The sequence below is a fragment of the Chelon labrosus genome, assembly GCF_963514085.1.
Source record: "Chelon labrosus genome assembly, chromosome: 2".
Classification (NCBI taxonomy): domain Eukaryota; kingdom Metazoa; phylum Chordata; class Actinopteri; order Mugiliformes; family Mugilidae; genus Chelon; species Chelon labrosus.
The window spans coordinates 31,451,299-31,464,494 of record NC_140338.1 but is presented as its reverse complement, the minus strand read 5'-3'; the positions used below and the strand labels follow the sequence as shown (position 1 = coordinate 31,464,494).

At 43.3% G+C, this 13,196-nt stretch overlaps 1 protein-coding gene across 1 annotated transcript in view; it reads right to left on the bottom strand.

Annotated features, from left to right (window-relative positions):
• Positions 1 to 13,196, bottom strand: part of ube2o (ubiquitin-conjugating enzyme E2O) — a 34,698-nt gene that overhangs the window by 19,833 nt on the left and 1,669 nt on the right. The gene's annotated exons all lie outside the window — the stretch shown is intronic.

Here is a 13,196-nt window from a genome sequence, read left to right as displayed (position 1 = left end):
TTAATCTACTAGAAACCTTGAAACTGGATTATGTCAATTACGCCGTTATTAATCCTGTAGCAGAGCAGTAGTGCCTGTAGTGAGAGTGATTACTCTCAAGGAAGAGGCAAAAGACATAAAAGAGTGAGAATCCTACTATCTCACTACTATATGAAGAAAAAAGGCTCCATTTTTACTACAATCATGGTAGAGGGGTCTTAATCGAGATTACAGTACTTTTGTAGGCTGATTAAACAGCTGAATGGTAGGGTGAGTTAGTAATATTAAGCACATGTATACTCTTTTGGATTGTGTTTGGGATGTGGCCTTTACTGATCATAGGACATCAGAAACCTGAATATTTACAGTCCCGCTTGTAAATGACTTTAACAGCTCCTTGAGTTTATGAGTTTAAATTATTCTAGTTAAGTTGTACTGATGCATGTTAATAATGTCTTTCACTGCCTGATCTGATGATAAGACTGATTTATGAATGAAATGTAAACCACGTGTCAGTGTCCAGATTAGGCTCGGACACACCAAGTCGATGTCAAAGAACTACCAGTGACAGTAGTTGTTGGCTGTATCTAGACCAGTCAAAAGTTGTACTTGAACACACCACAAAGACGTCAGCTAGCTGCCACTGGCACATATGTTCTGCACCTGCATGGGAGGAACCTTCTATTTACTAGGAAGAGCTACAAACCGTCAACACAGAACTGTCCTTTCCTGATTACTGCTGATCAGCTGGTCTACAGTTTATGTTTTCGGGATCATTATGTTGTGCAAATATTTGTGTATTTGAATGTTTACCAGCTGCCCACACCCCCATGGCAACAATACTCTGATGGCAATGACCTTTTCCGTAAGGATAACGTGTCCTGATGCGCCACAAAAACTGCTCTAGTCTAGAGTGTCCCAAAAACATGAAAATCAGCCCAAGGTGTTCAGCCACCCTCCAAGCTTGCAGAGCACAAACAGTTCCAAGTATTTGCGGGACGTGCTGGAACAACGAGCCCCCCTTCCCTCGACCCATAGGACCTAATAGTTCCCTCTACTAACCTGTACGTACACCACAGGACACCCAGTGAAGGCCTGTGTCCTCTCCTAAAGATAACTGTTTTAGAGGCACAAGGGAGACCTACACAATATCACGCTGTGGCTGATGAGTGTAAGCTGAGAAGCCAACCATAGTGATCTCTCACTGACTAAACATGTTGGATCAACAGGGCTCCAACTAGCAGTGAGGGTTGCCCTAAAAATGTGCCGAGTGGGGCCACACTGCAAAATGCTTGAGCATCAACTTGGTCTATCAAGGTCCTTAGGCAGAAAAATGATTACTGATTATATTTTCTTAAAGAGGAAAAACTAATGCAACTCTAGTTGAGGATGATGCGAAACACAGATCAGGTGTTTACATACCCTGAGATCTCAAATTCTCAAAACCAAGTGAGTGGATTATCCAAGTCTATGGAAACTCATGGTGCCGTTTTCTCTTTCAAATGTGTACTTCATACAGTCTTACATATATGAACTCATATCTTCTCAAGGGGCAGAAAGCATATAGCAACTATTTGTTTTTTGGGGGAGTCAAATGATTCAGTCATTAAATGAGTCATCACTAAATGTAGCACAGTAGTGAGGCTTCTCCTGGTAACTCACAAGTGGTGTACACAACTCCTTAAATCAAACCTCTGTCTCTGCATCACTGCTGCAGTAATGATTTATGCATTCCAAACCTTAGTTGATGAACACTGTAAGCAGTGTATATGAATAATTAAAACTGGACTGGAAACATTTCCAGTGGCATGCTTACTCAGCCGAACGTAACGTATTTGCAACACTGACATTGCTACGTTGTAACAAAGCAGCTGACTGTTGCTATGGCTCATATAGTGATGGTGAGAAGAGAGGCGGTTCAGCGGTGTCGAACACAGACAACAAAAAGGAAAAAAAAGACGCGTCTCTGTGTGTGTGGTAGACAACCTTGGCTGCCCGTCCATTCAGGCTGATAAGGTGAAAGGAACGGGATTGATTACAAGAATCGATGGAGGACAGCATTTGCTTTGACTTCCCGGCCTAATTAACACGAGTCACTATTCAGGTGCGGCACAAAGAGGAGGAAGAGGGGGAGAAAGAGACACTGCAGAGCACTGCAGCTCCGGGTCACGCCTGTTCTCTGGCAGACGGTCTTTTCTACCAGTCTTGCTGGTGCTTCATGGTCACTGCTATGTTAACAAAATATATGAGCCAAGAGGAAGCAAAACAAACACAGGTGCATTCAGTAGTAACAGGTGCACATACTGAATTTCTGCACACACTTCCCTATAGTGTATACAAAGCTAACAGGTGAAATGTCACCCTCAGATACTGCTCCAAATCAATCTGTGATGAAGGTGTAGCATTGTACAGCACTATATCCTGCACTGCATTCAGCACTTCTGCATTTAGCCTAAAAGGAACTATATTTCTATTATATCTGTACAGTTTTGAGGAAATTGAAGTCTTCACCAAGGAGACACAAACTCCAACAGAGCGAGGCCTTCCAGTAAAGTTATGCTTGAGCTACTACGGAAAACAGAGGTATGGCCAAATTAGGTTTCAGTTCAACCAATTCACATTTCAGTCTCCAGTAAAGGACATAATAAAAAAATCTGTACTGACCAGGCTCAAGATAAACAGTTTTATGTCTGTGGATTTGTTTTGTTGCATGCGACAGGTTGATAAACCTGTTAAACAAAAGAAAAAATATGACTTCTTCATTCCCAAAAACTGGTCTATCGGTCTTTCTGTGGCTGTACTGCAGGCCTGCCAAAGCTGGCCGGAGACCAAAACAGGAAACACATCAGTCGCCCGTTGAGGTGAATGTCATATGAGTGAATATTTGTGGGTACATTTAGTTCTCATTCTCTAACAGGTGGGCCAAACTGTGAGGGGAGTGAAAAAGATACCAAACATCATCAGAGGGCTCTGCGCTGTGGGGCATATTTCATTTTGTACAATCTGATTTAAAGGGATTGTTCCGTTTAAGTGTCTTAGCGATATACTGATCTATGGTCTGATTAAAGCCACCAGACTCACAGAAGACTGGAGCTGCTGGCTGACTGCTGTGTCGTGATTTAAATGCAACTTAAGGGGCATACGGGAAGTGGGCGGGTACAAAGCTGTACTCACCTCAACTTAGAATTGATGCGATGGAGGCAATGACGAATGGGAGCGACTGGTACAGTTGTTCGACCTACAACGTAAATACAGCTTCCCTGAAGGTAAATGCTACCCACAGCTTTGGTTTCTACCTCCAAATTCACCATGCCGATAGAGAGCTTTTGGTCAGTAAACCCACATGAAGGTATTTTCTTGTCAAGACCTAGCCCCATTCATACACTACAAATATCTTCATGCTCTTGGAACAATTTAAGATGGGAAATACACAAGAAGGTCACCTAGGCAACAAAGGCCTAGAAAGTTCACTACCGACCAAATGTCAGCTACAAAACGATGGGGAAAGAGCACATTGCTTTATGTGGACAAGGTTCTACACGTTCTACAAGTTTTTTTCCTCAGTCCTAAATTACTACTTGGATCTTGACGCAAACACTATTTATAATAAGGAAACTGGTAACTACAGAATACTGTATGCTACTATGAATTCAATACTCATTACAATACCGTTCAGAAACCTCTCAAGCGCTCGCACCATTGGTCAGGAGAACTACCCTGTCACAGCTTCCTGATTGGCTAACCTGATGCTGCACTTCCCAAACAAAATGGACCCTGGAACTAGACAATGACTGAGCAAGAATGGATCTGAATTATTTATTTTACCCCGATGACATGTTATACAGATTAGACGATAAACAGCTGGATCATCAGTGAATCCGCACACGCCGATACCTTTCTCACTGCTGCAGAACAGTGCAGTCTGACTGAAACCTATCGATTGAAACACATAGGAAGGGTGCACGGCTCTATTAAACAGAGAGCAGGCACAAGGCCTTTTACCCACGGAGACCACAGGGGAATGATGAGAGGACTAAAAGCATTAAGAGATTATCTATTATGGAGCAAACTCCTTATTGTGTAATTTGAGAGACGAAATGAAAAGAACAAATGGAAAAAGCTAGAAGGAAATAAAGATGCAGGAAAGTGAGGAAGGCCCTGAAAGACAGACACAATAGGATGAGGCAGGAACAATAGGATGAGGATGAAGGATGCGGCATCTCAAGAGAGTCAATCACAAAGATGAATATACAGATGGAGAAAAGTCAGGGGGGGATTGATGGCGAAGGTGAAAAGGATGCAAGAAGAGGCAGACAGGGTGTGATGGGGAAAAAATGAAGATGAGCAGTGAACGAGGTACACAGGAGACAGGAGGCAGGCCAACAAGTGTGAGATCGAGACAGTTCCCAGGAGAGAGGCAGAGAGTGAGGAAACAAGAAAAGCAAGAGCCAGAAATAGACGAGAGTGCTGCAAATACAGCAGATAGTGAAATAGAAAAAGAGGGGTGGGAAGGGTAGAAGGGGTAGAGAGACAGAGAGAGAGAGAGAGAGAGAGAGAGAGAGAGAGAGAGAGAGCAGACTGTCTCCCCACTGGGCAGGGCCAATACTGCAGAGGAAAATGGGAGGATAGGATGAGGAAGGAGAGAGCGAGAGAGAGAGAGAGAGAGAGAGAGGAGAAAAGAGGGCTGGTGGGATGGATGTAGGCTCCAACAGCAAGTGATTTCAGAGTATCTATTCCTGTGTGCGCGTGTGTGCGTGTGAAAGAGCGCATCAAATGAGATCCATTATCTCAGGAGCTGAACAACCATCCAGTCAGCACCACATTACGTCAACATTCTCCAACACTGGTCCGCTGGGACACCGAGGGAGGTGAGGGAGGTGAGGGAGGTTGGGGAGATGGGTGGAGGACAGAGAGAGAGAGTTCCAGGATGGGTGAGGAAATAGTGGGGGGAGGATGAGAAAGAAATACTAGAAGGCTTGAGAGAGATGGGAGAGGATGGGACAGAGGAAAAGGTGGATGAGGACGATAAAGGAGCAGGGAGGAAGAGACTGAGGGAGGAGCAAATGAAGGAAAAAGGGAGAGGGAGAGGTGAAGGCTGAAAGGATGGAGGCTATGGAGGGTGTGTTATTTTGAGCCATGTCATGAGGTTTACAGTAAATACGAGCAGCTGATATCAGCCTTCTAGCAGTAATTACAAGAGGCACAAGAGGGAATTTATTGGCAGGCTTGGATATGTCCGACATGGTGTCGCAGATGTTTATCAGTCAACACAGGCAATATGATCCACTACTGCCCAAAAAAAAAAATAAAAAGTAATTTATGGCCACTCTGCCATAAGTTGAAGCCACAAAAAAATATCTGGATTGCCAAGATGGAAACGAGGATAACAGAACAGATAGGATTGACAAAGTAAGAAGTCCACAGAGGCCATGGCAGTTTAACAGCTCATCCCATTTCACAGTCTTACTAGCGAGTCTCACTCTAAAAACCCTCACACCTGAGGAGGGAGGCTAAAAGGTGCAGGATGTATTTCATGTCCCTCCTCTGTTAGGACATCTTCACCTGCTGAGAATGCCCATCACCTCCTAGACATCCTGGGAGGGCGACGGGTGGTTTTGTGAACCGAGGGATAAGAACTAGGAATAAGGCGACGGACATGCAACACAGTCACACTCAAGTTTAGCTTTTGAGTTCTCTTATCGGAATATGTATGTGTGTTTCAACCAAGAAAAACAACCCGGATAATCCTCCAACCAATCAGAGCCAACAAATTCAACTGCATCCCCACTCAGATGATGTGTATGACTGTGTCACTGTTACTCTTCTGTACATGGCCTCAGAAAGATTGCCTAAATGATTTGATTGGACCAGCAGATCCTCGCCAGGGTCTCCGAGGCTCCACATGTTTCTGAAGGGGGAAGACATGCTGGATACCTGACTACCAAGCAGCAGCCTCTGTGCTGAAAAATGTTGAGGCTGACTCCAAAAGCAGGTCAATAGACCACCATGTTAAGATGCCAAACTTTACAGCAAAACTGATTTTGTTTCTATAGCTAATATTCTCATTGATAACAACTATATACTGGTTGTTTTTTTACTCATTCGTTTAATTTATATCAAGGCTTACAGTTAAGCATAAATAAGGGCTTGGCTGCTTTCAGTGACAAGTAGGTGTCCTCAAAGGTTTCTGAGCTATCTGCCTACGTGTCAAGTGGCCGCCTCGACTCCACCAACACTCCAGCTTTTTGAATTAACGGTTATGGGGAAGGTAGGTGGAGTCAGGCACTGCTAAGATGGCGAGCACACTGGGCTACAAAACCGCTGTTCAGGAAACCTATGGGTGAACAGCAGACAAAGCATCAACCAATGTTAGTGTGACTTTGTATATAAAGGAAGGCTGCAAAGAACATGAGAAGTGAAACGAAAATAACCATGTAAACCAATGGTCTCCAGAGCGGGGGAGTCTGCTTTGTATATAGTTTTCGTGATAATACTTTAGTGTAAAACTATACTGAAAGTAGAAAAACTACTGCAGGTGCAGGGACATTTGAGGCCAGAATTGCAATGCACAAACTAAAACTAAACTGGTGAGCTTCAGAGTAAAATCATGTTTATATCTTGCTGTTTAAAGGCTTTTTTATACTAATCAATTTTTGAGCTTGAAGGGACTGCTTGTCTCGTTTAAAGGAAGATTACAATGCAGTGGATGACAATATCTGATGCCCTCTCCCTCTAATGGAACTCAGAAGTGCATTTGTTTGACTTCCTAGCACCTGCTCAAAACCATAACCATGGCTCTGTGCCCCAAATCACTATTGGGCGGGCCCTGGCAACAGCCACATGTCCCAGATTACACCAACGTCTGCCAGCTTACCTCGAACACCTGCAAGCAGCTCCTGAGCAAACAGCGCAGAGGGGTGTTAATGCTGCAAATCTGGAGGACAGCGTATGATCTGAACCGCTGTTTCTGACTGTCGCCTACATGGTCGGCTTCAGAAGCCATCACACTAGAGCCAAAACGGCCTAAGAATTATTTATTGTCTCAATGTATCCTCATTGCTGATAAAATGCCATGTGCAATGTGGCATACTAAGACAAGTGCAGGAAAGTCGACGCAATAAATGGCTTGGGTGTTATTCAGTGTGTTCATACTGAATAAATACGACCAGCTAATGTAATCGTCTGCTCGGTAGGAAGCTACTGGAGTCACAGTACATTGCTGAAGACCACAACCAGACAGCAATTGTGTTGAGGCTTATTTCTCAGTATATTATGATGAGCATTTAGGAAAGTGGAGTTGTAGAGCTATGAGACATAATCATACAGATGCTTTGGGTAGACTGGAAGACAATGGTTTACTAAAGTCATGCCTCCAACTGTTCGGCAGAATAAATTGAGAGTAATTCTATCAAGACTGAAGCATTTTAGATGCCTGCACAGGAATGGAAATTTCCAGATAATGAGGAGATAGATGAGAGCAGAGAGGGAAATCTGTGTGATGCAGTGACGTGAATGTAATTCAGAAGCCGGCCCTAGTAGGAGAGAGATGTTTCTATTGTGTGGGTCAGCGGGGGTGTGACCATGTTTCTGTAGCAGGATGGATGGGGGCAGGGGGCCGGGCCAGGCTGACAGATGGGAGTCAACCTGCAGTCAGATCATCCAGCACCTGCCCTCTTCACACCCTTTGAATTTTGACTGCTGCCACAACAAAGTTATGTTGTTCACACACAGATCGGCCTAAAACAATTAATCCAAATAGCTACGGTATAACAGCATGCTTTTCCATTTACACAACGGGAGGGAGGGAGTCATACAGCAATGAATATAACCTTTGTCCTACCAAGGCCAATTTAATGTCCTCTCATCAGTAATGGGAGGTCAGGGTCATCTCATCTGGACCTGGGCCTATAACGGATAAATTATTTCCACAATGTCTTATGATGCTAGAGTCAGGTGCCTAGAAACTTGGTGATAAGTACGTTTCAAAACTGTCAAGACAACGAAGATGATAAGGGGAAACTCAGGCCATACTTTTTATTTAATTTTACCAAAATAAGAATTATTTTTTTTTAAAAGAACACTTTATTTTAATTAAAATGAGGAAGAGACATTCATAAACTGGAGTTCAATCAAATAAATGTTACTGAAATATTACTGAATTGTCACTCTTGTGGTTAAATCAACTACTTGGGTTCTTCAATGTACACACACTTACCACAACATTAGGGTACACTAGTGGAAAAAAATGCATTATCTGATATAACAGCCACTAAATCCTCCTCCATGATACAGCAGTTATGATGATCAGTTTATGTTGAAGTCAGAAAGTCGGTAATTCAATGATCACTTTGGAGGATGTAGTTTGTGGTGCTGTTAAACTGGACTGAATGAAACATTTAGCCTAGTGCACTGATTAAAATGGGGGGAATGCATTTGTTTTCACTGGTGTACCTAAAAAACTGGCAAGTGAGTGTATATGAAACTGATTCATAAGGCCAGTCAGACATTTTGATATTTCTTTTTTTCAATTTTAATTTTTGTTTCAAGTTGAACTGATTTCTCCTGCCGTGTAATTCATTCTGTTCTATTCTGTCCCAGCAGCACAGACAGCTGAACAAGTGGTGCCTTGAAAACAAAAATAAAAACTCCCCTCATCGTCATGAAAGCCAAAGATAAAAGCAGTAAAACCCCAGGAGTCTCCCTGCTCACTTCATGCAGCACCACACTCAACTTGGTTTTATTTATACAACCCACTATACTCAACTGTACCTGCTTTCCAAGCCATTTACAGCCTATTCCTCCTCTTCCTCACTTTGTTTCTGTGCCTTCATCTCTGTCTGCAGTCCAGTCAGCAGCAGCAGTCAGTCTGGATGTCATCGTTTTACCACATCAGCCTTCTCCTCCTCTTCCACCTGCTCCACCCACACAAAGGCTGCTGCTGCTGCTGCTGCTGCTGCTGCTGCTTCAGGGGAGGAGATTCTGGTTTGGTCTCAGCTCACCTCGACCCCTCTGCTCTGACACCATACTCAAATGGACATGAAGCATTAATTAAGGCAGGAACAGTACAGAGGATGAGGCTTGCTGCAGCACCATGCATACCAGGAGGAACTTTGGGAAGTCTCTTCGAGTTTAACACACAGACACTGACTGCAACAGCTGTTCCCTTGATGCCGCCCCAATGCTAGCTATCTGCTGCAGTGCACTTCTGTCCTTGGATGGAAAATTCAAGGTTGTGCTGCAGACACCGTCCTCTGTGTGTTTGGCAATGCTGACAGGGACCTGAAACAGCTAACGATGCAAGGTGTAATGGAAAAAGTCACACTTCTGCTCCTTGGTTTAAGCAACAACACAGTACAAAAGTAACTGAACTTCAAAAATCACTTGTCCAAAATATATACTGTATAGCCTATTGCCATGGCAACCAAAGCAATAAAATGCATGAAAGTACAGAGAATCACTTGCTACACGTACTGCATGTTAAAGAACACTTTTCACCACGTAGACTGGAGCATACACTAATCAGACACAACGTTCAAACCACCAACCGGTGAACTGAACAACATTATTGATCTCATTACAATGTAAAGTTCTTCTGGGAAACATGAGTCCTGGTGTTTATGTGGATGTTGCTTGGTTAAAAACCAACACCTGAACATTGTTACAGACCAGTGGCATCGGTAAGTGGGTGTTCCTTGCATCCTGGTGCTGTATCTTCCTCAAATGAGTGACCCACACACACCCGGCCATCCACATGAGGTAACAAATACATGAAGAAAAGTGATTCACCACCTTCTTCCATTGCTCTCTGGTCAAGTTCTCGTGCTCATGTGCCCACTGTAGACGATTTTAGCCGTGGACAGGGATCAGCACTGGCTCACTGCCACAAATAAACTGCGATGCTCTTTTTCTGACACTTTTCTATCAAAGTAGTCGACCTCACTCCTCATGCGCATCTATGAACCTTCACCACCCATGACCCTGTTAGTGTTTCAACACTTTCCCTTCCTTGGCCCTCTTTTGACAGGTACTGACCACTGCAGACCAGGAACACCCCTCAGGAGCTGCTGTTCTAGAGATGCTCTGCCCCAGTTGTCTAATCTTTAAAATTTGTCTCTTGTCAAAGTCACTCAGATCCTTCCACTTGTCTATTTCCCACTTCCATCTTTGAGGACTAAATGTTCACTTGCTTGCCTTATATATCCCACCCACTGACAGGTGCCATGATAACCAGATAATCAGTGTTATTTCACTTGGCCAGTCATAATGTTATGGCTGATCAGTGTTTAGCCCAAACACAAACATTTACAAGGTCAGCTAAGGTCAAGATCTAATTCACACCTACAGGTAACAAATTTAAGGGTTCACCTCAAACACAATACTCTTAATTTTTGAGAGAAATAGAATCTGAATGTAGAAACCAACCAAGACAAATCAAATACAGGTTATTTAATGTGTCTTCATTCTTTTCTGTGTAGAACAAGGAAGAAACTGACATCATAAGTAAAAGCTGAGAATTAGATCGTCCTGTAACCTGCAACTACCCTTCATTGTTCTAAGGTCACTGAGGTAAAGAGAAGTAAAAGCAACCTCTAAATATATATCCGAGTCACACAAGTAGCCTTGAAACAGGAGCACGTCTGCAGCTCAATACTTTACTGCGGTACATCATATTTTTCATCCTGTCAAATCTTAATAATTTTCGGAGCAGAAGTGAGGCTTCAGGTCTGCGTCTTAGTTCAGTTAGGAAAGGGGACCCCTCTGTTGTTGCAAGCTGTGCTGCTTCCACTTTCAAAAGCATGGTCGACATTTCATTATCTGCCTAGCTTCAAAGCAATTGCATAGAAGACTTGAATTAGAAGACTGGTCCCCTTTGGTTTTTATCAGGATACCGGGCGCGCACAGTATCTTCAGCCTACTATACTGTAATATTGTCTGACAGTGGCTGCCGTAGCGAGCGTTCATACGTTTTGTGGCCGACAATTAGCCGTCATCTTAACTGGTGCTTTTCTGCTGCAGTGGCGCTCAAGACCTGAGTCCGTTTTAACAGGGAGGAGATGGATATATAATCCGGTAAGGACAAGAACATCACTGCCTCTGCGCTGTCCCTGATTGTGGAGGGAGATAATTGTTTTCCCTTACTAACTAAAACAAGTCTGTGACAAATATGTACTCATTCCATGAAAACTGGACCATAGATAGACTTAAAAGTACTTAAAAGCTTTGCAGTTAATTCTCTATGCGTCCACAATACAGATGCTTCCTCTCCCTAACAGCCAACACCACAAACCGACAATATGTGACAGTGTTGAATCTAGACGGATGTTGGACGTAGCATGTTTAACGCTTGTGTTGTTCTATCACTTCTCACACAGACCACCTCCAAAGAGGGCGTGTCTTGTGTGGCAGTTGTCCCACCGATGGCCGGGTCTTTAGGGAGTCTGCAAGATTCAGATAAACTTACTCATCAGCTACAGCTGGTTTCATGCACTTTAACGGGCAACAAAGAAACGTAAGAATCCACGATGGCACAGACACACCGAACCAACCGGCAACAAAGGCCGACTGGGATGTTGCCTCACGTTGCTTGTGTCAAACACACTGCAAAGACTACAACCAGCTAGCTCATACGTTCTGCACCTCTGTGGAAGGAAATAATTTCAGGGAAAACCATAAGAGCTATTATTATCTGGGAGGCTAGGAAAAGTTAAAACCCAGCCATGCTGATTAGACCATTTATGAATTATAAATCATCATGTTGTGAAAATATTTGAATGTTCATATGAGATAAAGGTTCAAAATGACATTATAAAAGAGAAAACGTTTGCCATTTGAATTTCGCTGTTTTGTTTACTTTCGTCAGTTCCGCTTAGAGAACCAGTGCTCGAGAAGAAAAGCAGAGCAGCCAGCTAGAGTGATCTCTTTCACTGATTTTACGCATCATGCTGAACCAACTGAAAACCAGCTGACAAGGGTACGACTTGTGCCAACGACACACACACACACAGCAAAAACAAGGGCCACAGACGCTCACCAACGCCCCGACCCCACAAAACGGACGACGATCGGCTTGATGTGCCGAGGCCCTTTGGCTAACCATCTTGGGTTTGTATAATTTATGCCTAATGGCTGCTGCTGTGCTCTCTAAACCCCTAAATTGCTGTGAAAATGAAATTTTATGAACAGCAAGAGTAAGTCTTACAATTGTGTCAGACTTTAAGCATCCGTTTTCCTTCCACTAATCACTTCTTAGCTGCAGCAGACTACATTTTGAGCAAGAGATGCACCTTTGCATACTGCAGGAAGTGATCATGAATTATTGATTAGAATCTAAAATCATGCTGTCAGGATATAAGCCGGAAATACGACGGCGTCTGAGATAAGCAAACGAGAATTCACTGCAAAAAAAACAAAAAAAAAAACTAGAAAAAAAACAATTAAATCCAAACCATTCACACTAACACCCACTAGATCATGTGGGGACACAGCATTAACAGTCCACGTGGTGTGTCAACCTCAGCGGTATTGTTTAAGGGACGTGCCGTTGGGCCTTTGTTCCAACAGAAGCTGAATGACAATCACACCAGAACTTTACTCATTTAACAAAAAAGACAATGCGAGGTAACAGAGAGTCCTAAAATAGGCTTCTTCTGGTCTAATCTCTGAAATGAGTCTGTATGGGCCTGTTCCAGACCCGTCCTCCTTTAAACCCGACTGACCCTTTCCACAAAGCCCAGGAGAAATCTAGAGAAGCCCTGGAGAATGAACATGACAGCAGGTCTCCCATTCCTTCACCAATTACTCTTGAATTGATTATTTGATTGTTTTCTGAGGAAGACAGTGACAAATGGACTTTGAAGATGGAACTGCGACATCTGGGAAAGTAAGACATGACGACGGCATCTTTACAGTCTTTTGTGGTGAAATGGTGACTTGAATGCTGAACACAGCTCTAATTATTGAAGCCTCTCATATTCCATGAATTAAGTCAAAGATACCTCGTGAATGAGTATGTTGTGGCACCTGAACCAAGACACAGATCAACTAATCTAGCGTATCGACTCTATATCCCTTTAGTCCCTGAGTAAATGGATTTACCGCGTCATGGAGGAGGTTTTGACCAGTGCTGTGTGAACTCTGGCCAACCAAACTTTAGTAGCACCATTAGCTGCAATTGGAGGATGTCAGGTGAACTATCAATTTACAGAGTCAATGTCTCC